Below are 25,302 nucleotides of genomic sequence, written 5' to 3' on the forward strand. Positions count from 1 at the left end.
TCCTTTTCTCCTCACGCAGACCTCACAGTGGCTCAGATTTGTTACTGTTCAGGCCCAGAATTTCCTGTTTTAACTTGCTTCTTGAACACTCCAAAAATTGCAGAGCGCTAGCAAGTCAAGATTATAATAGCTCTGCAACAGTCAGGATCAGACCATAATGTGGTATGTGCTCAGTGCTGGGCAGGCTTCAGCAGCTATTTTACAGCATAAAAGCCAGAAAACTATTATATGCAGGCAATGAGCCTGATAAGTTAGAATTGTAACCTCAGTGTTTTACAGGTTTTTGAAAGCACTTGGGCTTCAATGAGCAGAACTGTGGGATGAACATGTTAATTCAATGGATAAAATCATTCCTCCTGTAGTCCAGCACTGGCGGGACCCCAGGTCTGGCACACCCTTTGCAGGACAGGCTGAATAATAAAGCCATCGCGCTGACCATGACCTGCAGGAAATGGAGGCGTCCCTGGAGGTGTTCAAGGCCAGGCTGGATGGGGCCTTGGGCAACCTGATCTAGCATATGATCTAGATGCTGGCAACCCTGCCCATGGCAGGGGGTTGGAAGTAGATGATCTTTGAGGTCCCCTTCAGCCCCAGCTGATCTACAATTCTACGATTACAAAATGCAGTACTGCAAGTAAATATTGTTTTTATGCCTTCAACACAACTTCAAGTCTTATTGCTTTTAGGTAAATGTATCTTTTTATAAAACAAAAGAAAGTATAGGAATTATTTTTGCCTTGGCAAAAAAAGAAAGCTGCAGAATGGTGTTAGTAACGCAAGGAGCTCCCCAGCAGTCAGACCACAGCAGAAAAGCAGTCTCTGTCAAAATGCATCATCAAAACAACATAGGAGAATAGTGCAGTTACCTTTAACCCACTTAAGCATCAAGCAGAAAACTGTGTATGCAATTCTTCTCTCACTCTGTATTTATAGAAATGAAACACCATCTCACTCACAGTTTCTCCATCACTTGTAATTGATGATCACCACGTGGAGCCATTGCTTTTCCCTGCGATGCGTACGCCCGAAGAAATCTGTGTGTAATCTGCTTAGGACTGTGTCAGAGCAGTGAGTGCAGCCTCCTCTTTGCTTTACGTCAAGCCTGGCAGAGATGTCAGCAATCTCACTACTTCATGTCACTTTGGCCTACTGCATGTGTACACAGGAGGGCATGCGAGGAGCACAGGACTGGCAGCAGCTCTGTAGCCACTGGTCTGATAACCAGTGCTGTGCTCTCACAGACCAGCTCTCTTACAGCTTAGCTCTTCTTGCAAGAGCTCTGTCTCTGATGAGGTTATCAGCAATTAAGTTGTATGAACGTCTTTATATGGCATACAGGAATTACACATAGCACAAACACCCTGCGCTCACTTTTGATGTTGTTTGTGGTGGGGGTGAAGAAGACCTAGATTGGTAGGCAATGAAGTGTGAAACTTCAAGGGAAAAAAAATGTATTTGGAGCATTAGTGCCAAATATTCCTTGTGGGGCTTCTTAATATGAAGTGATATAGTGAAAGCCATAACAGAGTTGCAAAAGCTGATCCATAACTGCATGTAAGGAGACATTTATAAGGAGAGATTTAGCCTTAACTCAGAAAGACCTCTGCAAACTTGCATAAACATCCAAGTGAGCATCGTGGAGGGTTACTGATGACAGAAAAGCAAAAGAAATTGCATAAAAAGGTCTCATATTCAAGTGTTATTCCTGTGTTTTTTCAAGAGCCTTACAGACACTTCATGGCTTATGTGCTTGTTCTCCTGCGCATGGGAGTTTCATTCAGACAACAGCTTTGACGTAAAGCTTTTCTTCTTTTTCTGTTTTGTTCTGTCCATTCAGGAAATCCTAGCTCTCACCGAAATTTCAACAAGGGACAGCTTATCTTCGATGCTAATTTCTCTTATTACTCATTTTGAAGCGTGTATTACACAGCTGTCTTAAGTTACCCAGCAAACCTCCACAACCAATTAACTGAAGATAAGCCCAAAGATACTGACTTTTGAAGACGTTTGTTGAAACTGGTGATTTTCCACCATCAACATAATGGTAGTTAAGAAAAATGCATTCTGAACGTCAGGAGGGAAGGTACCTTAATGAATTTTGTTTACAAAAATGAATTTCGTCAAGGCATCGTATATGTACTGTGCCTGAAAAAATAAAAAAATAAAATCAATGAAGCAGAAATGAGTACATTGCAAACACAAATGTCACTCTCCTGAATGGGGATAAGCATTATCCTCAAGATTAGTAATGGCATTTGTCTGAGCTATTTCAGGGGTTCAGATATGAACAGCAGAATTAATGCAGCTTCAGGCTCTCTGTTTTTCTTAACCACAGCTTCAGAGGGTTCTTAGTTTCCAAAAGAAATTCTGAATACTGTAAAAATCACTGCCTGTATTGCAGCCCTTCAGTTACAGTGTGCAAATATACAGAACTCTACAGAAACCTTTGGAAAATTGATCAGAGATGTGGTCACAGATATAGGTTTAGCCCCACTGGGGTTTGCACATTGCACTACTTGAGTTTCCAAACCCGAATCCATTTGTCCTACAAACTGATAGCCAAGCTGCAAAACCACTGAGTTCTGAAATGTTCAACACGGATACCAGACCTGAAATGTATGGCTTAATTCAATTATAAGTGGAAACCACCATAAAGAATCTTATTTCCAACAAGATTAAGGTAACAGATGAGAACAAGTTAGCTGTTTTCTGAAATACATATCCCTAACCAGCAAAGCCAATGCTAGGAAGATATGGACAAGATAAAAATCTACCCAGATCATTTCCCAATCTCTAAAGTCAAATCAGTGTTCATCTGCCACTGCAGTAGGAGCTCAAAAGAAGCAGGCGTTAGACATAAGCCCAAAGTATGCTCTGCACCTGAAGAGGACCATGCAGCGCTGCATCTGTGCACTAAGGTCCCACATCAAGCAGCAAGGCATGGCATGGGCACAAGAAGTATCAATTACAGAAAAGGAAGGACAGACAAAATTAAAAGACTGAGGGGCTGGACAGACATATCAGTTCAAAGTTAACTATAACTTGGCAGGAAAGCAAGCAAACGATAACTGTTCAAAAGAGAGCAAGGACTGATGGAAGAATGAGACTTATGGGAAACTCAGTTAACTTATGCTAATGGTTACTGGTGGACATGTAATTAGGTTAGGGGGCAGCTATATTTAAAAAGTATTCCTGCCTGGTTTTAATTGATATTTTGAAATGGAGAAGCCCATATTGCTATTTCTGAGGTTTACTCAAAGCTTATTTTTCAAAAGAAAAATTCCATGACTTCAGTAACAATTAGACTCAAGTTGGAGAAACTTTTCTGCAAACATTCCCTCTGAAATTCCAAAATACAAAACATATGTTTTATACATACATAAAGATATTTGTAATTATTATAGATAAATAAAGAGTTTCAAGTTACCTGGCAATAAGCTGATGGTCATAAAATATGACTGTATTAAAACTATATAAATGCCCACTTACTTATGGTTTTGGGCAGAGGAGAGTCATGGAGAGAAAGAATAATACTTGTGAAAACAAAGCACAAGTTCTTATTTTGCTGATTTTACCAGAATACTGCTTGCGTCCTCTATACTAGGGTGCAGCACTGCAGGAAGTTAACTGATTCCAGCTGAGAATTTTCACAGGTCAGAAGTTGCCCTGTTCAAAGTCCTGTCCCTTTTTATCCTCGCTTTTTGAGAACAAACACTTTATGGCACCTTTGCAACAAAATAATTCACTCATTTAAAGCAGGTAGTTCCCTGTGAGGTGTGCTCTAATCTCTACCGCTCTTCATACCATTTTTATTGACTTCACTGGGGCCCTGGTGTGGACAGTAGGACTACCAATGCCTCTTCACCTCTGAAAAGCATATGTCCTAGCATGGCGCAGAAGCATTATGGATGCAAATCTACTTTTGGGTACAGACTGGAAACAAACCACACAGCCTCAGTGCTAACAATGGCCTTTCAGTATGTCTGATAAAACAGTGATATTTTTTTAAGCCTATATTCTTGTTTGCTGCCTCATTTACAGCTAACAATAGTAGAATCAGGCCCAGAAATTAAAAGAAAAAGTTTAATTGCCGATGATTTTGCTATCTGTCCCAAGCAAACAACAAAAGTCCACAACCTTTTAACCTTTTCCATCCTATTTGCTAATTACTTATTTTGTAATTAACCCATTATGCATCTGTCATTGTATTTTAAATTAAATCACTTTAATTGCTAGTAAGTAGGGTCTATTTAGTTTCTGGTATGGTTGCATGGGGTCATGAATGGGGAGCTGTTGAAACACTGAGTTACAGGTGGCTCTGCAAAACTGCTAAAGTTGCTTAAGATAAAGAGGAGTAAAGCTGCTTTCCTTAGGTGATTCAATTTTAATGTCTAATGGCATATTTCTAAAGCAGAAAAGTTTACTGCAAATACTGCTTTTATTCCTCATACATACGTCACATTGAGCACTTACTTATTTCTGTTTTGAAGAAAAAAAGGGAAAGTAAGTAAAATATGATTCATGATAACTTCTTTCAGTATTTAGATTCTCACATGCCCAAGAAAGACACTAAAGAATGCATGTTGTATGCTCTATACAATGGAGATATCAAATGAGTAAGATCAGTCTTCCCTTTAATACTAACCAAAGTCAAGAACCTAGTGCCAATGCTTTGGACATGAGAATATATTTCCAGCAAGAATTCAAGTCCACACCTTTGCTAAGTAAGCATTTGTTTGACCTGTAGTTACATTTAGGTAAATTAAGTCCACATAAATGAAAGCTGGCTGATTTTGTAAGCTCCACAACCCATGCAGACTTTGTTCGGAGAATTCATTAACAATATTAAAATCCATGATTAGCCGAGATGTTAAACATTTGCTGGCTCCTACCAGAATAAACTAAGCGCATGAAAAGGAGTATAACCTATATAACCCTTCCAAAAGGCAATCTCTGACCAGTGAGGAAGCTGCAATTAAACTTTTCAGCTTGCTAGGTCATCTCTGCATTTTTACCACTGACTCTCTCAAAACATGGTGCATGGCTGGGAGGTTCTGGTACACGTGCACATTTTGTTGCTGCCAAATGTACTGCTGCATCCATTCTGATGAGCAACTTCCCAGCTCCATGGGCAGCACACAGGGCTTGCCTTGTCACGACCCTTTTCTCATCATTGTGCTGCACATCAGCGAAGCAACCCATCTTGGCACTCCCACTGCTAGCACTGCAAGACCAGACTTACAGGTGCAGGGGAAGAAAGTTAGTTACAGCAGAATGATGCAGTGGGGAATGGGAAGCAAAGCGGTGACTTTCAGACTTTGAATGAGGAGCCTCTGGAGAACCTTCAAGTCATCACAGCCTGTCGGAGGGACACCATCAAAAGGCCAATAAATGGATAAACCTGTTGTACAGAGCCAAATGATGACATTAGAAAGCTTCTAATTGATTAGAAAGGGGGAATAGGGGCACAGATGCACCCATGGAATTAAATTACAAACCAGTTACACCTGACAGCTCTATTCTGAATATGCTTAATATGTTGTATGACTCATCTTGAGACGGCGAGGATCTCAGCAGGTATTCTAGAAGTTCAGACCAATACAGAAAACCCAAATTATAGAAGACAACAACTTGAGAAGCACACAGCTCTGAGGGTGGCCTGTGTGTAGGTGTAGAGATAGACCCATGCTGGAGAGAACCCAAAAACAGGCCTGAGTCTATAGGAGAATGGCAGGGAAAGAATGAGGCAGGGGAAATGCAATTGTACAGCTGTATTCTGCACTGCTTACACTGCTTGAGGTTTGAAGGGGACATTTGTACCTCTTTTGCTTTTCTTGGTTTGCCAGCCATTGGCTTGGTACCCTCAAATTTCCCCAGTTTCACCATCACCTGCATTCAGCCCCCACAAGAGGTAGTGCGCTGGGACCTCAGAAATTTGTTTATCAAAGCACTAATATTAGAGTTCCTCAAAGGGCAGGAGGACATACACATGGAAATAGCACTCTCCCAGCATCCTGAGCAAAACCACAGTATGAGCAGACATGCCAAAAGTTACGTGGGGGAAAGCTCATCTTCCCATCTCATTAAGCTTATTAGATTGTGAATATTACACTGCCCCACTGCTTCATGATGTCTGTATGACTGAGGTCACACCAGGGTACCAACCTGAGTTTCTCTGCTCTCCTGAGTTAGTGGCATGGACTACATTTTCTTGTAAAGCACAGTTTCTTCCTCTCTCCCCTCCCTCCCTGCCTGCCTTTTTCTCCTGCTTTCTTTTCTGCCCTCATCTCTTCCTGTTCTAGTTCCCAGCTGCATTTGTGCAGATAGGAAAACTGCATGCTGCATTTCATTCTGAAGGAAATCAGACCTATGTGCTTTCTGGCCCATTCAAATACCAAACACCAAAGTTACAGCCCTAGTTACTCAATCTTTGTCTACTGCTCTTGTGTATCTGCCATTTGAAGAACAAAGCCTCAATGAACACAGCTGCTATAAGGAGCAATCATTCAAAGAAAACTCAACTTCATAATACTAAACCTACCTGACTTTCAAAGGTTAGAAGAAAGACACTGAATATGACCCAGTCTGGAGCCTTAAGAGCTAGGCAGGGATAAAACGGGGTGTGTGAGAAGCATATTGGGCAGACTGAAAACCCAGCAGTGAAGCAACGTACGGGACAGATTAAAAAAAAAAAACAAAACTATTTCAGAATTTTCTGTTATAAAGCTCTATGAAAATGTACCGCACAAGACAAGATGGAAATGGCTGCTTTTTTCAGAAGATTTCATTCCTCCATTTAGTGTCATCTCTGTTTAACTAACATGGAGTTTGATTTTAGCCAGGCACTCAGAGATAGCTTTTATGCCACTTGTCTCAGAAGGATGCAGAATGGGATGTCATCCTTGCACTGCTGATAGCCAGGCTTCTCTTGATTTATCTCAGCAGCATCACATGGATACTGAAAAAGACAGCAGAAATACATGATCCCACAAGTGATACGGCTGATGGAAAGGATATGAACTACCTGGACCCATGCTAAAAAAGTATGGGAGACATTTTTTTCCTTTCACTTTCCACAGTGTCATGAGCAGTAAAATGTTGAAAGTGTCAAATATGATGCAGCAATGCAAATGAAGGATGTAGGCATCCTCCCATCCTGTGACGGGAAGAAGCTAATCTATCAGAACAATTTTAGAGTGAATCAGTTTCATAATTATTAATATATGGATCTAATCTACATTCAGTTCTGTCCAAATTACCTTCTGCTGAAAGAACAAGTTCTGTGTAATGAAGAGAAACAAATGAAGCTCAGAGAAAAATAATTAAAGCTGGGAATTGGAACAGGAATTGGAATCAGCACGTCTTCATGTTCCGTGCTGAAAATTTATTCTTCCAGTAACCCGGCTTCCTCATCCATAGGTGGAGATCATAATACTCATCTTAGTTCCAAGAGTATGCCATGAAGATCTACAGATAAGCCATCAGAATTGCTATTATTAATACTATATATAGCTGACATGCGAATTAAAAACAAACAAACAAACGAAAAACCCAACTTCAAAGCAGTTTCACAGACTGCACTTCTGGGGTACTCTTTTGGAGACTGCTTCTGTAGGTTTCAGAAAAGTTATTCTTAATTTCTTTACTACATTTGGGCATATCTATTTTACAGCTTATTAGTTCTATGAGATTTTGTTCTCTTTATGATGTGGAAATGCGGTAGCACAGTGATTCAGTGAACATCAGTTTTACCAACCAGCCAGATTTAACAGGCTATTTCTTGTTGTATCCTATAAACACAAGGAGCAGCCAATCTGATATTTCATGATACAAACCATAAGCAGAGGTACTGTTTTGTGCCAAGATACAGTATGTGGTGATTGCAAAAGCCTATAGAGAAATTTACTTGAGAAAAAAAAAAAAACAACATGGAGTTTCTGAGTTGCTCTTACGTGGGTATCAAAACCAACAATCTTTAGTATGAGAAGCAGATAAAGAGATTAATTAGAAACCTCCCAAAGGTTTTAGCAGAATGAGAGAATACTTCTTGGTGTCTTTTTAATCTATGGAAAGTATTTGCAATCAACCCTACTTTTTATGGGAAAACTTTATCAGAAAAGGATTCATATTTTCCCGTTCTGCCATCTGCTAGCTAAGAGACTTTGGTATGAACAATAAAGCAGTCTGACTATAGAGTAAGCACTAAATCTACTACCTTCTAAAAGATGAGTATTTTTCAGATTCTTAAAGGTTCTTCATGAAGTTCTTTATAATGACACAAAATTAGGATTTTCTTTGAGGTATCCTAATCAAATTATAACCTACTCTGCTTCACAAGCCTTTTTTTTTTTGTACCTCTTAAGGGGATTAGCTGTTGGATTGTTTTTTTCCTCCTCAAAAACATCTCTGTACAACTCTCAGAGGTGAGATTTTTTTATACCATTAGGATTTTCTGAACTGGCATAAGAAGTACAACTTTATAGACCAGGGTATGTACTGCAGTACTGTCCTTGCTCACATTCAACATGAAAAAGCAGAGTTGCCAGTAATGACCTGGTCCACTGTTCCTGAGTGCTGGAAGTTGACACTGGATCACTGTCTGGAGCACTGGAAATGTTTTCATGATACAGAAGTCTGTCCCCTCCCGTAAAAACTGATATCAATATCAGCCATTAACTTATTGGAATTCACAACCACATAGATCTTTATTTCTGAGCTATCGTGTTAAAAAAACTATAGCCAAAATATGTCTTTCTCTTCCAGTTCTCTTATTTCACTGATATCTTTTGACTACATTTTATATGTTTCTTCATTTCAGTTTTATTCATCCCTGTTCTTTTTGTAGAGTCATGAACTACAACCCTACAGAGCTGTACAAACAAATACTCTTTCATGCTCCAGGACAGATTTAAGCTGTCACTGTCAGCACTAGGATATCTGTCAGTATTAGCCATCCTGCCAGCTTTAAGATGATAAGAGAAATGATAAGGGTCTGTTCTAAGGCCCACAGAAGCAGAGAGAGTCCACTGACATCAGCTATTTTGTACCACGTTCTTCTAGCATGGATTAGGGCACAAAGAGTAGCTCCTCGTGCCAAATTCCATACTTAATTCTTTACGTGCACTCAGTTTTATTGAGCAGACTCAACAAAGTCTACTGGGACCACCATTCCTGCAACCTTTGTACAACTTTTACCTTACTCTATGCAGTCTATCTGGGCGAGTAGCCAGGCTTTCATATTTTACAAAGGAAAGCCTTTTCCTCTGCCAGTCTGAGTTCATTCCTTTGCTTCATTCCTATTTACTGTACTTCCTTTACCAGGTTCAAAGAGGCTGGTTCTTTGTCGGATATTTACCCTTTGAAAACAATAAAACTGGCAGCAACGTGTCTTTGTCAAAATCGGGCCCAAAATATTTGTCCACAGGAATACACCATTAGGGACATTATCTCTGCAGACAAAGCAGCCTGCCTGCTGAGCACCACAGCCCAGCTCCCCTCTGACACCCTGCCAGCTGGGCTCATGCCTGCTTTCAGGCAGACCGCTGCCTCAGCCATGGGTCACATGGCAGCCAGCAATATTCTGGCCCCTACTCTCCCAGTCCCATTGCCATGTCCAAGGATTGTCCAGAAAAACGGTAGATGCCCCATACTGGAGGTGTTCAAGGCCAGGTTGAATGGAGTCCTGAGCAGCTGCGTCTAGTGGGTGGCAGCCTTGCCCATGGCAGTGGGGTTGGAACTACATGATCTTTAAGATCCCTCCTAACCCATGCCATTCTGTGATTTTATGATAGAAGGCCACAATTACCTAAGTAATGGTGTTTGAAATATAAACTGTGAGCTGCCATGGTGCCCAAGCCACTGCTGACAGCACCAACCCCTTCCTGACCTCTTCCAGGTGGGCACAGCAGCGGCAGAAGCCCTCTCCCACCAACCCTGCATCATTTTCCCAAATAGCTGCAGCTAAACCGACAGAGACAGTGGTACTTTGACACTGGCATAGCTTCATACATATTAGCGACTTTGCCAGGATAATTTCACTGGCTAGACGGGGAAGATTATTTTTGTATGCCCCCTACACAACATATATACGCTGGCAAAATCATCAAAAGCCACTTCACTGCTTGCCCAGTCACAAAGGAGATGGCGCCTACAAATTAAGTAAGTGGCAGAGTGAGGAATGAAATTGAATTGCACATATTTCTTCACAAAAACACTGCATGAAACAACTGCATTCTTGTATTTCAAGCATTATATTTTTGTGGCAATAGGGAGTGAAAAAGAGAAGTCTCTTCCTTTCAAACGCTGTTTTTTTTTTTCCACTAGCACTTTTTAAATTAGATCTTTTTCCAGCTGGTTACATGCAGATACAGTTTTCCTTGCAAGTATTAGTCTTCACATACTGCACAAATTAAAAGAGTGCACAAAGTATTATCCTCAGAGATAGACAAAACCCACCACCGATTCTGAATGTTGGCCACCGATGCTGATCAGTGAAAATAACCATGGCTTAATGTGCAGCTGAGTGCCAGCTAGGCTTCTGAGTTTTTTACTTCAAAGACAAAGTGAGATAACTGAGAAGGAAATGAATTTGTCTACAAGAGTCAACAACCTCCAAAATAAAAGGGGAGTCCTACAACTCTCAACTGAAGATAGATAAGAGGAAGAAAAAGGGGCTATTTGAGTAAGGAGAAGGCTTAATAAAATCCAGAGACCAGCCCGCCGAATGACATCTGACTGGCTCCAAACCAAGACATAAGCAGTGGATATAAACCCAAGAACTTCACTAAATAGATGGTCTCTTACTCACTGTGGGGTGTTTATGAAAAGCAATTCCATTTTCCCAGAGACCATGACTGAGCAGCACAGCACCTCCTGCATTCATATCACATTTACATTTCCAACAGAGCAAAGCAATGATGAATGCTGCAGATGCAAAGAGCTGCACAAAGCCGTGCAGCACTGGAGAATCCAGCCACTCCTAAGAAGAATCTGGGATAAGGGATGTTCACAGTTGCCAGCATTTTTGTTTGGCTGAGCAGCCCACTAGAATATTTAACAATACAATACATTTCTTTTTTAAACACCCTGTCATGAGGAGCAGTATTTTATACATAGTTCACTTGTAATAAGAATAAGATTCTGAACTGCAAAGGAAAAAACTCCATTTGTTGGGATTTGTGCATCACTGAACCAGTCAATACTTTGGAAGAGGATCGATGTACACGCAATGTCAAAAATCTCATTTACAAGCTAAATAAAGTAAGACCTATATACAGTTTTTCATTGCTGTACTGTGAGGAAAACTGACACACAGGTGAAACAATCTTTGTTTCTCATTGGAAACCACCGAATTCCAAACAGATTTTAAAAACTGAAGAAATTGGATGGGAAGAAGTTGCACTGACTCCAGTTTAAAAACCAACACGATGGCTGGTGGGAGTGCCCATCAGAAGATGAGATTCACAACTGGAATACTCTGACTCTGCCAAAAGTACAAACTGACGAGCAGCCTGATCCTGTTCCCATTTATCTTGAGAGGACTTCTACTCACTGTTTATATTCTTTCAGAGGAAAGCAGAAAGCTCAAGGCAGCAGGCAAGGTAGGCAGCAGCCTGGAGCCGAAAGCTGCCTACACCCAGGAGAAGATGGAGCAAAGCACTCATTTGCAATTCCACAGCCCTTCCTAGTGTGTCTCAAATGCGCTGGCTGAGACAAAGGCCTTCATCTGAAAATTGACATGGATAAGAACAAGCATCAGTTACAAGTCTAAACTGTTCAGGAATTGGATAGATGATTTCTGAAATATTCTTACAAATCTGTATTGGTGTGCAATTCACCTCCTGAATAAATCTATGCTTTCTCAAAGTGATTGAATGAACCCTTACTTCAGGCAGGGGAATATTTGTTTCTCTCAGTATGCTTTCCACGCTGTTTTTAAAATTCATGTAAGGCTCTAGGCTGATTTCTGTTCCATCCTGCACAGATTTCTCCCAGACAAGACTGACATTTTTCTCTTTGCAGTTGTAGGGAATATTTAATATATATAAAGAGAACAGCAGCTTCAGCTGGGATCCTGAGAGACCTTGCCCTGGGCAATGCTACCTCTCTGTTAAGGAGGTGCAAAGCCAGAGCTCACATCAGGGAGGAGATGAGGGACTACAGGTGGGAAGTGTCAGTGGTACCTCCACCCTGCAGTGCACAGGGCATTTCCTCCTGGTTTTGGGAGACAGGGTCTGACCTGACTTCGCTGGCCCCAGAAGTAATACTGTGAATGCAAATCCTGAGACATGGAAGGAGCAGTCCACTCAAATTCATTAGCCATGAGCAGGACTTGGCTTCAACTCTTGCCGGTGTATTTCTCCTATGGGCAGTTAGACCAGATCTATGTCTCAGTGCCATAAACTGACCTCCAGACCTCGAGGAACAGGTGCCACAGAGCAGAGCTTCCATGCCTTTACCTACAGAGGACTCTTGCTCTGTACGTAGCATACTGAGCTCCAAAGTTACTGCCCTTCCTTGAAAGAATGTAGAATAAAGCTTATTTCAGTTTGATAAGAGTTGCTTCGTTCCTTCTATGTAGAAACTCCTAAAACTTTATGTTCCTGGTCTTCCCTAAGAGTCAGGAAATAATAATAAAAAAAGAAATCAGTGGGTGTTTTTAAACATTTTAGTTGCCAAAGTATGACTTGAATGGTTACAATCTGTGATTCACCTCAAACTAGTTTCTCTATGTCCTCGACATTTAAAGATTACCTAAACGACTACACTCCCTTATAGCTGTTTGTATCACCAAATCCAAAAATCAAACAAATATCTGCCATAAGCAAATTCTTAGTCAGAAACCATAGCAAGTGGCATCAGCTTTCCAAAGAATGCTATATAGAAAGCAAAGTTCACCAGTATGGAGGGAAACTTTAGAGGAAACTACTGATCAGAAAGCATTAGTATCACATTCAGCACTTTCATGCAATAATACATTTTTGTGTGACAACAACAGGAAAAAAAAAACAAAAATAGCCCCGAAACAGAATGACAAAGATGTTACAAAAGTACCATCAAGGAGTCGAGCTAAGAAAAAGTATTCTTGGATGCAGCAAAGAGAACTGGGAATATTTTTAAAGGGAAACATTCCAGTCTGCTTTCCCAAATGTGAATACTTGCCCAAAATAAAGGCAATAGCAGATTCCTCCTTTGTGGCTGCAGTCTTTCAGCAGTGGTCAGTCCATCATCACTTGCACGAACTTTGGCTTGCAAAGAGAAGCCTTAGATTTTTGCATATTTCTATAGCTGGTTGCAAAGGATTTCAGTACAGTGCCACACTACTGAGAACGTGCTAACACGCTCCATCTTTCTCTATATTACCATTACAAGTCAGCCTGCTGTTAAGGAAACCTGAGTTAATCTTGCCAATATTCTGTGCTGTGTCATGTGCTGCTTATTAGGAACTACGGGCAACCAGACAGTCTCAGCTGGTCAACTGCAGGAGCTGCAAAAGTCTTCCCCATCTCTCTGGTGGCAAAGATGCCAAGTCTGCCACTATCACAGTTCTCTTCAGGAGTAGCAAAGCAGAAAGCGCTAATTACATAAGGTGCCATTACAAGGCAGTACAGCAAATGCCATTCAGAATGAACAGTCGAGTGTGAAGGACAGAAAGTTTGCTTTCTCTTCCCAAGAAACACAGCAGAAAGTTGAACGCTGAATACCCTCTCTGAAAAAGTACAATCTGTGAGCATTTTTCCCAATTTATGTGTAGCAATGAAACACCCTTAAGCCTTCCATTAGAAACATATTTGCAGGAGGGTCCCACTATTCCAACAAACCTGAAGTTCTGAATGCAGACATCAGCTAACATCCAGCAGCAGATCTCCTTCACCGGGCCATATGGACACACCAGTGGGCTGGGTACCACGGCAACTAATTCATGAGCAGGGTTTGCAGTAAGTGGTTTTGGGGCCAGGTGAAGTAGTGGAAGACAGAACTGTTTTAAAAAAGCTTTTCACCTGACAAGGCTTTATATAAATTCTGGCATAGTACAGGTTACCTATCAGGACTACAGTAAATGTCTTATGTGAGACAAATCACACTTCAACGCATGGGACTACAGAGACATCTTGGTGGATGTTTCTAGTAAATCCAGCGCCATTTATGTTAGCATCAAACTCCACACTAACCCCCAGCCATCTCTTCTACTGCTCATCTCTTTCTTCAGTCACAGCCTTTCCTCCCTGATATGGATTTCTCCTGCTCCAAATTCAACTCTTGGTATTCTGCCATATTTAAGAACAGTGCTGGGCTTCTCCCTCCTTCACAGCTAATTCTTTATGCGTTTCTAGAGAAATAATATCATGGCCTTTCAAACAGTCTTTCTGAGTAACTAGCAGCTGTGCTTCTCTAACTCTTTACTCAGAACTCCAATTCCTTAAGCCTTCAATATTTCTTGCTGCCATCATCTAACCACTCCTACTTCTCCCTGGTTCTCCAGCCAGGACATCAGCAGGGAAGCATCATGATGTGCGTGTTTTTGAGCTATTACTGAAAGCAATCTATACATTAATCACACTGGATGCTTTCCTCTGGAGTAAGTCTATTTCCTGCAGTTCAAATCAAACTATGCTGAGATTACCCTGAAAACAGAATAAAAGTGTCCCTCTATATAGTACCTCTGGAGTAGCTACTCTGTCTCGTGTATTTTTTGACATTTCCAAATTAATTTCTGGTTGCACACCTTAGTCAATACATGCACACGCACCAACTTACACATTCCTCCATTTCAGACTTGGTGCCTAGATCCACACTGTAGTAGACAGTTAGACTTTTAGCAGTTTTGCATTTAGTGACAGCTACTGAAGGCAGAAGGAGAATGTCGGTGAGAATTTCTGAAATTAAGACCTAGCCTTGGATTTTTTCCCAGCTACCTAGAAAGCAAATGACACATTTTTATTCGTATAATGGATTAGATATCATTATTGTTCAAGAAAGATTACATTTAAGTGAAGTCCTAAACGTTACTTTATGGGAATAACCAACACATCACAGCCCCAGTTTTCATTCACAGCGCTGTAAAAGGTCAGCATGCAAATGCAGTATGCTAAAATTGGATCTGCTCTGAGTAATGCCCAATAAAGTTAATGAAACTGAATCCCGAAGACAAAGTTAATCTTTTTGTTTTACCTCTGATATTTTGAATTTGTTCTACAGACTAAGGCTTGATTCAAAATGTCAGAGGAAAAAAAGAAGAGAAATTAAGTAATGCAAAAATAACATTTTCTTTCATTATGCACAATCTATTTATACAGTAGCTATCTCTGCACTACTTTTTCCAGGAAAAGCACCAAAATGATGAGCAAAGTTTATTCTGCTTTTTTTTTTTTTCTTTTCCAACTTCAGTCTTGTTCTATTTCAATTTGAGTATGTATGGAGCCCATTAAATGAACAGTAAAACAATGTTATCATGATACATACTCCTTTCCACCAGGCAAGAAATAAGCCTTTAAGCCATCTGAAAGCAACTACAGGACTTTGAAGAGTAGCGTCATCAGCGTAACCTCCAGACCTTTGTGGGTGACACACAGAATTTTGTGATTTTATTTTTGGTAGAAGCCAGGCACGTCAAACGTGGAATAAAATATAAAGCCATAAATGAAATGATCCAAACACCAGTGAGTCCATAAACACACGATTAAAATGTATTTTTTTCTATTAAACACTTAAGATCTTTGGATGAGTGGGAAGGAAAAAAGGGAAATCACTAAACACAGTATGAATGCCCAACTTAATGTGCAGGTTTGAAACTAGAACAACTGACATATACACAGGATATATAACAACTGTTGTATCTGAGAAGTACCTGTGGCAAAGTAGTTTGTTACATCTCCGTGCTTAACACCGCTACAGGCACAAGTTCTGCTGGGTTATACTACTCCTCAGTTAAAGGAATAAATACAGGATTTGATCAGTATAATAGCTGTATGCACATACATCTGAATACCCCCGTTCAAGAAGTCCTATGAGACAACCACATCCTGGAATAAACTTAATGGAAGACGCGCTACAGCAAACTACATACAACTGTAGCCAGCTTAACTATCCTTATTTACTAAGGATGGCTTCTGCTCTGCATGAAGTTATTTCTATCCGTAATTCCTGTAATTCCATCTGGATGAGACTTCATACAGATAAGGCTTTATTTATTCTTTTAATATATATATATATTTGAGATATCTTTTTCATATTTTTCTTTGTTATTTCATTCAAAATGTAGCAATACTGACAAGCATTCATACTGGACAAAGTAGAAAAGAAGATGCGGAGTCTATCCAAATCCACTCTTCAGTATTACAGGAGTTCGAGACCATGCTACAGCAAGGCTCACCTACGGTTTGAAAGTACTGTGTTCTCCAACACCCCATTACAGAGGGTGCTTTACTGAAAGGTGTTGCACATGCCCTGATGTTACAGACAAAATTCCCATAGGTCGAAAGGGACAAAGATCCCATCAATTGAATACAGTCATATGTGGACAGAAACATGGAGAATCTGGCACTTTCCTTTACTCCCTTCCTAAAAATTTTCAGTGCTTGTTTATGACCTTTGATAAAAGCAACTCAGCTGTTGCTTTTATAAAATCATTTATTAAACAACAGCACCTTGCCCTGACGGCCAGCTCGTCAGCCATGACCCTAACTCTTCTCTGTGTAAAAATCTTACTTACTTTCACTGAGTTTCCTTTGCCATCTCAGTACGCAGTCACACTGCCAGATCCCTCTGCAACTCTTCCTGGCTGACTGTAGGGCTGTTGGAAGGTGTTACTCCTCCAATCTGACCCTGTTCCATAGGCCAAACAACACAGACTCTTGGACAGATGCCAGCAGGACTTCATTGGTGACTTCCCCTCATTGTAAACCTCGACAATTTACTCCTCTTTGCTTCCTAATGTATAACCTGCTGTAAATTCAGGACAGGAGTTTCCCTTTCATTGCACGGCAGCTTTACTTCTGTATGAGCCTTAAGGAAACTTACTGAAAGCTTCTGGAAACCGAAATAGATAACTGGATCACATTTTTCCCTCAAATCTTTTTCCTTCTTGGAGAACCAAGACTTCATTGGCTGCCAGAGAAGAAATGGTTATGAATTACAGAATTTTTATTTTTAAAAGATCATTATTTCCCCTATCCACCTTTTACATGCTTCTTTCTCCAGTGAAGTAGAAATTAATGAGGGAAGGGAAAGAGGAGAAAGCCTTCAGCGTGGTGAAGGAAACTTTCTTGGAGTTCATGGGGAAGGAAGCCAATGAGCCACGAGCAGAACTGCCCCAGACGAAGGCTTCCAAGCTGACGGATGACTTCAAACCTTCGGGGGACTGAGAAGGAAAACTGGATGTCTTCAGAAAACATTAGGAATAAGGCATTAAGGAACTCTCTCCCTGGATCTAGCACAGACTTATCTCACTGGAGAAGCTTTGAATTGAACCTTTCATTCAGTGAACAGTAATTTTCCATTCAAAATTTCAACCCAGTGCTCCTAGCTAGTTCAGCTACCAGAGCTAAGGTGCTGCACTTTGTGCTCCTGCACAGTATTAAAGCTGTATTGCCATGCTGCGTGACACTGGGGCTGTAGGTATAGGCTGATGATTTAACATTGCGTTTTAACTGTAATGTCTAAAGAATTTTGGCTGGCTGGTAATGAGGAGAGTAGACAAAGGCCAAAGTACAGTTACTCACACCCTGTTTTATGGCTTGGTTTTCCTCATGTTATGACATGAGATGTAAGAAACATAGTACAGAGGTTTCCATCAGCTAGAACAGATAAATGCATGATCCCTTACAGAAACAAAGTCTACAGTGATATCCCAACAAATATTACTGTATTTATCTTTGAGGTGCTTGTAAGCATTCAAATATATTCATAGACACAGATACGTGCCTACACAGAGAAAAGCAGAAAAAGCTTATGTTAGTCTAGACAATAATTGCAACATACTGAAAATATGTATGTACCATGTACAACTAGATTGTCTTTTAAAAAAGCAATTCATTGCTATAGTTTAATGTTCATCCAAGCTATACACAAATCAGCTAGTGCTTACTTACGAGGATAATTTTTTTCCCTACTGTTTTTCATCGTTACAGTTTTGCAAAATAATTCCTACAGATCGATCTTGCAAGAATAACTTGAAAGTAAGGAAGTACGGGCCAAAGCTACTGTTTCTAGAGCTGTTTTCCAAGGAAAAGCCATTTTCTTATTCCCCATGTTCTAACGCTGGCGGTCTGTTACTTTTCCTCTAACATCCCAAATCTGACAAAAATAACAAGCTCTAAGAATATTCAGGTCTAGAAACACATGCTACACAAAACTTCTACTGTAAAATAGCCTTCCTTAATATTATATGTTTTCAAAGAAAGCCAAGGCGATATCCCAACAAATCAAAGCAGAAACCTGGAAGGGTAGCAGCGGAGGGGAAAGCTTTCACAAACTGAACAATTGCACACTCCAGAGTTTTGCAAAAAAAACCCAGAAATAGGTAAGACAGTGAACAAAAACACATGAAAGAGTTGAAAAATGAACAATGCAGTTGTTAAGAGCCAAAATTAATCATCGCTCTTTCTTTTGAAAAAGAGTGTTCCAAAAAAGCATCACCAAAATGTGAGTAAGACGCCACAATAGAAAGATGTGTTATGTACCAACAAATAGTAAGTGTTTGAAGAGGCATCGCAAAAACTGCATTGCAGTCTTGAAATAGATATTTAATCCCACAGCAGACAATCCTTGGTTTAACTGGGTACAAAGAAGGGTGGCTTAGATGTCGGTTTGTCTATATTCAGCTCACAAACACAAGCATTTGCTTTTATTTTATTTCTCTCTGCTGCTGTTAAAAAACAAATAAAACCAAACCAACAAAAAAACCAACAAAAACCAGAAGAAATCGAGTTTTCCTCTTTCTATACATCAAGGCATATCTTTGCTGTGATAACTTGAAAGAACTTTTCATTCTAAATCTCCGAGTTCTCACACGTAAATGTCAGAGAGGCAATACAGATAAAAATGAACCTGGTTCAGTCCTGCCAGGGCACAGCACAGACAGGGAGTCAACTTTTCCCTTTTCAAATCACATCACATTAAGTTTTGTTATATTCTTCAAAACGTTAATTTTGAATTCTCTAGTCGCATCCTTTACTACTCTCACCTAATTTGAGGGCAATAGGTTACAGTAACTTTTATTGCTGCAGTGGACAGTTTTCTTTTTTGAGTGTGGGCTTTTAATGTTATGCCAAAATTGCCTGAAGTGCATATGAATAAGAACGGTGGGTGGTTTTTTTTGTTGTTGTTGTTTTTTCAGAATGTGTGTACATTCAAATGAACAGTTTTGCCTTCTGCCTTGGATGCTCAACAAGCAGCATTTCTGAGCACGTCAGCATCTCGCTATTGTTGCTGTCCGCACCCACCGCATCTATTCCAGAGAAGTTACACTTCTGCTCTACATCACGTTGGGTGTTACATGCAAACATCCCAAGGAACTGAGGAGGGTTTAAGGGCCTGCCCTACTCATCCCCTGGCAGATCTCTGCCCCATGCAGGAAGGCGGCAGTGGTGTGAACCCAGCTCAGCATGGGCTTTGCCTTTCCCTGCCCGGCCAACTGTTGCTCTGGCAGAAGGGAGCCCACAAGAGAACTGCTGCCTTCCAACAAGCTTTCTGAATGCTGCATCTTGAAAAGAACAAAGAGCACGTTTAGGAACCAATCCATTGGCTGCCTCTGAACCTGCAGAGCAGTGAGGGTGAAAAGCAGAGAGGACTCACCAAGACGCATCCTCACGTAGGGAGCATGGCTTTCGTAGCACCCCTCAACAGTCTGAAGCCAATATGCTTTTTCTCTGGTCTTTGCCTTCTCCATCTCCCCCACTCCTAATTTCCCCATTTAAGGCAGAAAATAACAAGGCAGAAGATGCCAAGAGACTTTCATGACATAAACAATAAGGCCTTCCTGTGCCAACATTTCCTTTAAAAACGCTTGCCAATAAAGCTCCTGGAGGCCAGCGAGAGAAAGAAATGCCGAAACAGCCGTGACATGAACTTGGCATATTTTCTGACTCACTCACTTCCCTTGAGACAATCCCGCCAAGAGAACGTTGAAGGATAATGGGAAAAGAAAATTTCTTCCTCTGCAGAGGACCACGGCTACCCGTGCTATAGAAGAAAACTGCCAATTAACTTTATTTCTGTTTACCTACAGGCGCGCTCACGCAGCCATCTCGGCTGGCATGTTTCCTGACTCACACGCTTGCGTTCGTGCATTGATCTCGCAATTCTGATGTCTGACAAAGGCTTATTTTTTTCTTTAAATACTGGAGAATCCCTGACTACAAATAATTTCTGCAGAGCTGAAAAAATGCTCAATAATTTATAGACAAACAGTCGGCTTTTTCAAATATTACATCCTATTTTCCTTATCCCTTATCCCTGATTCTTAGACTTCTGCAGAGAATCACAGAACAGCTTAAGTTGGAAGGGAACTTAAAGCCCACCCAGTTCCAACCCTTTGCCATGGGCAGGGCTGCCACCCACCAGATCATGCTGCCCAGGCCCCCAATCAACCTGGCCTTGAGCACCTCCAGGGATGGAGCATCCACTCACTCACTGCTGGGGCGAGGCTGTCCCTTGTCCGAAGCAGAAGTTTCTCGCTGCAGGGGGAGATGCTGGTTACAGGTCTCAGCGCTTCAGTGGCAGCACAAATCTTATCTTCCTTTCACCACACTCAGTGGCAGGGACTGAGTGAAGGCCCAGCCATCCCGTCACACAAACCTTGAGTCCTGCCGCCACGTGAGTTCGCGCTCCCAAGAAGGCAGGCTGTGCTGCCAGGCACTCCTCGCTCAGCGGAGGTTGTTGTTGTTTCTGAGGTTTCTCTGGTTTTGCATTCAACTTCTTAGATTAGCATCAGAGTATCGCATATCAAAATAACCACCGGTGAGGATTTGCTGGCCTGCTCACAAATGAAGGTTCATTGTACCTACAGCTGCATAATTTCACTGCAATGTAGTCTGTACCTCCTACTTTCTAACTTCTAGTAACTTGCTTGCTGCTTTAGCATTTCACCTTGCACTGGGGCTCAGGAGCCTCCTGATGCTCCCTTAGAAGCCTGCTGACCAGAGAAGACCCTCAGCAATTACACCTATGTTACCTTTCCTCAGAGCACAAGGGAATGGCTCTTCTGATGGCACTGCTCTATCCACCCAAGAATCTGCTGATACAGCAACAATATCTAGTGGTCACTGTTTTGTTGTTATTCTTTGTATTGCCAGCTAGCATGGCTCTTCTTGCAAAATACTATACCATGCTTTAATATATACAATCAACAGTACAAGCTATCTACTAGCTCACCTTTTCTCCTGCTAAGTGCCTTGTCAATGTGCACACGTACTGCAAGCCTCTTTTTCCTCATTCATTTTTCCTGTCCACTGGATAAGCTAACACTGGCTTGTTTTAGGTTTGTTTTCATCAAAACCTGAGAAAAGAGGTGTTTTTTGTAGTGACACGGCAGCAAGCTGCCTGTGGTTAGTTGGCAAACTCTGAAATTCAGGGCTGGGGCAGAAATATTCAGGAGTCAAAAAAAGCTGACTTGCTCAAGAAATTAAAGCCCTTCTGACAATCTTCCAACGAACCCCTGAGGAAAAGGGAGGGAACCAGAGAGACTCAAGGAAAATGGATGGGAGCCCAGCGTGGAGATTCAAGCCAGAGCAGTTCCCAGCCAAGAAGGCAGGCTGGCAAGTAGACAAATGCAGGCTTTCATAGGAAGCATTGTAAACAAGACATTAAAAATATTAATCCATTTAGATTTCAAGCACCAAGATGAGATTTACTTAAGAAGCAGAATTTTGCTGCTAATGGCTCCTCAAACATTTCAGCTGAATGTCAAAACTTTTGCTCAGCTGTATCAAGTGAAAACACACAGAGCTGTTGACACTCTAATATTCAAACAGGCAGTCGTATGGTAGAGCTGGAAAAACACAGGGGATGGCAAAGGAACACTTCAGCCTTGGGCAAAAACTCAAGCCCTCACAAGGAAACTGCACTCACAAATTATTTTTACCTTCATTTCTGCACCAAAATAATAAACTGAAGGAGTGAGATGGTTTCTCAAAGCCAAACTTCCTTTCAGAAATCTTTTCAAATTAAGTGTAAATTACTTCTGACAAAATACTTTGTTTTCAAGTAGGAACAGTCACCTAGAACAGAATGTCTTTTTGTGTGAAAGAAAGTTCAAGCAGACTCTGAACACCTTGGACTTCTTTTCATTTTAAAAAGAAGCTTTTTCGCTCCTACGGGAGCCATTGCGTCTTTTCCATTAGTAAAGGCACATTTACTTGATCATTTGGAGTATTTCAATGTTTTTAACATATAAAACATCTCCATACAAAGTAAACAGGCATTCATGTAAATCCTGAATCCACGCTTCCTACCACTGTCCAGGAGGACTGAAATACAGAAGATGCATACATGCTTTTGCTGAACATGGTATGTGTTCAGTCAACTCAAGCCTGGCATGGCTAAAGGACACATACGTTGTCTTCTACAAGCTGGTGTACTAAAAAGTAAGCACGTGAGGGGAGAATACATGGCATGAAGCATAAAGCAAGTGCCTTGACCTGAGAGGAAAATGGGGGCTGCAGTCGCTGTAGAAGGCTGAGTAACTGAGAGACTCAGGAACTGAATGGTTAAAGGAAAGCCCAGTACTTCTTGACTCAACCAGTCTGCCCTTCATCCAAGCCTCTACTTAAAGGAGGTCTTCTTCCATCTCAGTAGCACCAACGAACATTTTAAAATGTCATGCACAGAGAGAACAAGATATCTCAAAGCACTAAAAGCATTCTAAAGGAGAAGCTAAAATTCTCCATTATCTTTAGTCACTTAAAAAGCATTAACTTAGTAAAAAGGACAGAAGAGAATCCCATCTCTTGCAACCTAAGACACGCACACATCTCTCAGAATTCGACTTCTTATCATGTTCCTTAAAAAGAAGAAGAAATAAAAAAAATAAAAAAGCCACTAATCTCTTTTCCCTGCTTATATCTTCAGCCACCCACAAACTTATCTCAAACTTTCCACATCATCTGAAATGGAAGATCTGAGCAAAGGAAAACCTCAAAGTACAGAGTTGAAGGAGGAATAGCTTCATTCTGGTTAGAAGTGAAAAAAAAAATCGATTAAAGAACCTAAAATTTTATAACATTTTAAAGATTCAAATGCAAATGTAAGAAGCAACATATGAATTATAGAAATACCGTAGCACTGCTGGTCTCATGAATCACACTACGAAATGTGCTTTCTGCACTCTTACTGCAACTGGAATGAAATTCTGGCGTCTCAGATATCTTGAAGCGATACACAAATAGCACATTTAATAAAATGCTAAGTTATTAAAATTAATACTATCTCAGATAGATCTATTTCAAAATGTTCTAGCTGATGGTACTTGCATTAAAGCTGCTTGCCCTTTACATACCACAATCAGTGCAGATTCAAGGTCTGGGGAGCTCCGTTCATCCTACAAAAGGAGCAGCCCCGAGCAGAACGCTGCTTGGCAAACAGGAGCTCACACGCTGAAGCTGCAGTATTATCCTGGCTTCCCTACACATTAAGCGTAGGACTACGTTCAAAGTAAACATGTGGTCATAATTAAATAATAATTATGACTAACATTTGTGTAACACCATTCATCCACAGAGTTTAAAGCACTAGGTAAATCTACAAACAATGGGCCTAATCCTGCACCTTTCACTCACATAATGCTCTTCAGCCCAAATGGCCTATCTAGATCTTGTCTACGCAGACTTAATTGCTCTCAATTAACTTCACTTCATAACAGTCTTTCCAGCCTGTCTTGATCCCATTTAGCTTGATTCACCCACGGTCTACCACAGGTGAATGCTGTTTCTCCATTCTCGCTGATTTGAAATCCCTATTACAGATCCTTTCCTTAACAGATCCCACAGTGCTTTTCAAACTTCAGCACAGCCCTGCATCTGCCACCCTTCTAATGAGACAAACAGATTTTTGAAGGTGAGGATACTCATTTCATCACAGAATACTTAAAGGACTGATCATCATCCAGGCTTGTGTCCGTAACCTCAAGATGTGCAATTTCTATTCTCATACCTAAATCACACAAATAGCCTTCTTCATGCAACACACTTCAGAATAAAACCACAGGAAATGGTTAAGAACAGGGGAAAAATCTGCAGTTTCTAAAAATACAATATATTTGGAAGCAGACATTATACAGCTACTTTTGTGCATCTGTAGTACAAATGATGTCTGTTTCAGAGAACCGAAGTTGCTAAACGAGTTAGAAATAGAGAAGAACTCGTAGACCTTCTGACATTTTGGTGTCAGTCTGCCATGACAGTCAGGGGGCTGGAGAGAAGGAACACCTCAGTCACATCTCATCTTGGCTCTGCTACGGACAGTTACTGTTTCGCTTCAGCTGCAGCATCTGTGAACCAAGCCTGGCCGTACCCCATTCAAAGGGATACGACACTTTATGACCCTATGAAGACAAATACTGCTTACTAGTACTAGCTATTTTTCACTTTTTATCTTTTTTCCTGTCTATCTTAAATTTTGCAAAGAAGGTCACTGCTACATCTCACTCACACCTTGATTTAGTATGTTTTCCTGCCAATTCCCATCTTTCCTTGCAAGAAGTACGCTTTTATTTGTATTCCATGTAACTCTGGCATGGCATACATCTGAAAAGATTCACTTCAGCATTAGACAAAAGGATTGCGACTGTCAGCAAAGCTCGCAACAGTGAAATAAGGTTTTCCCCATAAAATCTTGTGATAGGGTTAGGCTATGCTCTGCTTTCTTCATTCAGAAAAAAAGCTGCAGTAACTGTGTTAACTAGACACAGCATAGAAAAATCTTACAAAAATCTAATGGCACAACAGCAATGCTTATTGTAGAAAAAACCCCTACAGAAGTCTCCACAACTATATAGACAGAACATAAGGATTTCTTATGAATTCATCAGAAGGCACAAGGCTGCCTCACTAATCAGGGCACAGCTGCCCATGTTCACTGCTAACATCCACAGCTCTGCACTCTTCATCCTGTGTAGGGGTAGTGCCTGTGGACCTTACGTGATGTATGAGACTATGAAGAAAGAGACACTCAGCACCACCTCTGAGCACAGCTATAATCTGGGAGAACTTGTTCACAGGAAGAGGCCGGTCACACTACGCTCAGCGTAACTCATGATGCACCACTCAGCACTGCAACAATCTGTGCAGGGCTTTGCTAGGGCCTTCT

The 25,302-nt window shown here is 40.9% G+C and overlaps 1 protein-coding gene across 24 annotated transcripts in view; it reads right to left on the reverse strand.

Annotated features, from left to right (window-relative positions):
• Nucleotides 1-25,302, reverse strand: part of THRB (thyroid hormone receptor beta) — a 168,360-nt gene that overhangs the window by 59,922 nt on the left and 83,136 nt on the right. For 2 of the 24 annotated variants that reach the window (XM_025147073.3, XM_046919439.1), the window contains exon 1: nucleotides 957-1,042. The exons of 21 other annotated variants lie outside the window; for them this stretch is intronic. The gene's annotated coding sequence lies outside the window, so the exon portion shown is untranslated. Of the gene's footprint in view, nucleotides 1-956; nucleotides 1,043-23,494; nucleotides 23,600-25,302 lie in introns of those variants that run through there. One more of the 24 variants, XM_046919455.1, reaches the window with a different exon arrangement.

Source organism: Gallus gallus, chromosome 2, assembly GCF_016699485.2.
Source record: "Gallus gallus isolate bGalGal1 chromosome 2, bGalGal1.mat.broiler.GRCg7b, whole genome shotgun sequence".
NCBI lineage: Eukaryota > Metazoa > Chordata > Aves > Galliformes > Phasianidae > Gallus > Gallus gallus.